The following is a 2,500-nucleotide window of genomic DNA, read 5'->3' on the forward strand; positions in this document are numbered from 1 at the left end:
CCCGGTACGGGGTACCTGTTCATGCTCACCATTCCTCGAGCACCCGCGTGCAGAGGGTGGGTGCGAGGTTTAAAGATTCGTGGTCCGCCTGTCGGTCCGGTCTCGTGCTGACTTGAGCGAGTGTCCACCGCGTTCGAGAGAATGTGCCTGTCCGCGGGGGCAGCCGCGCTTGCGAGCGTTCCGCCGCGCCCCCTTCCCCAGCCCGCCGAGGTTGGGGCGTGCGGGGTCGGCTTGCGCCCGTAGCGTCGGCCTGTCCTCCGCGGCTTGCACCCGACTCAGTCCGCTGCGGCCTCGCCTCGACTCTCGAGCCTTCCGCCAGACGGTGACACCAGAGAACTCTGCCTCTGGCTGTTGCGGGGCGTGACGGCGCGTGTCGGGCTCCGGCCCGTCACCCACGCCGGCACTCAACGCCTGCGAGCGCCCTGTTGCCTCCGAGAAAGGTTTTTCGCTTGATTGTCGCTCGAGTGCGTGTGCCTCCGGGGCTCACGCCGTGGTACGCGCCAGGCTGGGGCTCCACCGTCACGTCGGCGGGGGAGCGTTTAGCGCGTCCCAGGATCGGACAACCTCTCCGGGGGCCCGAGCCGAAACCCGACACGGTATAAAAGTCGTAACAAGGTTTCTGTTGGTGAACACGTTGTGAAGGATCTTTGTCGGCCGGGGGCCCGCCACCTCTCCGGGGAGGGCGGCCCGTCACTCCTTGAACGCGAAGGCTGGCGCCGGTTGGGCCAGGCAGGAGAGCCTCACGGGGGCCGGCCCCGGGGCCAGGTATCGGACAACCTCTCCGGGGGCCCGAACCGAAACCCGTAACACAGAATAAAAATCGTAACAAGGTTTCTGTTGGTGAACACGTTGTGAAGGATCTTTGTCGGCCGGGGGCCCGCCACCTCTCCGGGGAGGGCGGCCCGTCACTCCTTGAACGCGAAGGCTGGCGCCGGTTGGGCCAGGCAGGAGAGCCCCACGGGGGCCGGCCCCGGGGCCAGGTATCGGACAACCTCTCCGGGGGCCCGAACCGAAACCCGTAACACAGAATAAAAATCGTAACAAGGTTTCTGTTGGTGAACACGTTGTGAAGGATCTTTGTCGGCCGGGGGCCCGCCACCTCTCCGGGGAGGGCGGCCCGTCACTCCTTGAACTCGAAGGCTGCGCCGGTTGGGCCAGGCAGGAGAGCCTCACGGGGGTTGGCCCCGGGGCCGTGGCCCGTACTGACGCTGGCGCCTCCCACGCGGGTGGGAGGTCACACCGACAATTTCGCCGTACCCGTCGAACGGGCCTGGTCACCCGTACGCACGTTCCGCCGAAGCCGGGCGACGTCGATCTCGGTCCCACTCGGTTGGGCCGGCGCGCGGGCGCCGCCACCGACGAGCACGCACACGCTCGGTTGCACGCCGGCAAGTCCATGCGGGTGCCGCACACGCTACGCCTGCGCCGTTGGAAGGGCTTCGCCGTTGGCTTCGTAGGGTGTCTTTGCAGTCCGTCCGAGAGGTGGGGGCACGCACGGCAACACGGCCGGCCTGCCTGCGTGGGACGATGCGGTCCTTTCGTTCAGCGGTTCGGCGGTTTGGCCGGCGCGAGCAGACGCTCGGAGGGAGACGGTGGCGTCAGCCACGCACTCACTCCGCTTCTGCAGTCCGGTCCACTCCGCCCGTTCTAGCTGCTCGTTTGGTCCCTCGCCCGCCAGCAGACCGTTCCGCCGACGGTGCTCCTCCTCCGCAGCGACTTCTGCCTAGCCGCTCTGCCGGGTGCGATGTCACCGGCGTCCGCACCGATCCTCGGCACGGCGCGTGTGCGCACCTGTGGGCCGCCGCCCCGTGCTCCACGTCCGTCTGTGTGTGCCCGCTGTGGGGACCGTCTTCCTCTCGCCTTGGCGACGGCTTGCGGGCTGCGACGTGACCTTGCCACCGCCTTGCAGCATTACATCCGCAGTTGAAACGAAGAGAGCTGCTGCGGGCTTGGGTGCTTGTCCTGGCGGCTTGTCGACGGGACCACGGTGAACGGCCACTGTGTGACTCCGCAGGGAGACGTTCTGGTGCAGTCAGGGGCCTTTTTGTCTCCCGCCGCGGTGAAGCTTTGGTCGCATTCTAGTCACTCTCTTCAAAGCCCGGTGAGGGGTACCTGTTCATGCTCACCATTCCTCCGGCACCCGTGTGCGGAGGGTGGGTGCGAGGTTTAAAGATTCGTTGTCCGCCTGTCGGTCCGGTCTGGTCTCGTGCTGACTTGAGCGAGCGTCCACCGCGTTCGAGAGAATGTGCCTGTCCGCGGGGGCAGCCGCGCTTGCGAGCGTTCCGCCGCGCCCCCTTCCCCAGCCCGCCGAGGTTGGGGCGTGCGGGGTCGGCTTGCGCCCGTAGCGTCGGCCTGTCCTCCGCGGCTTGCACCCGACTCAGTCCGCTGCGGCCTCGCCTCGACTCTCGAGCCTACCGGCAGACGGTGACACCAGAGAACTCTGCCTCTGGCTGTTGCGGGGCGTGACGGCGCGTGGCGGGCCCCGGCCCCTCACCCACGC

Source organism: Mustelus asterias, unplaced genomic scaffold, assembly GCF_964213995.1.
Source record: "Mustelus asterias unplaced genomic scaffold, sMusAst1.hap1.1 HAP1_SCAFFOLD_424, whole genome shotgun sequence".
Lineage (NCBI taxonomy): Eukaryota > Metazoa > Chordata > Chondrichthyes > Carcharhiniformes > Triakidae > Mustelus > Mustelus asterias.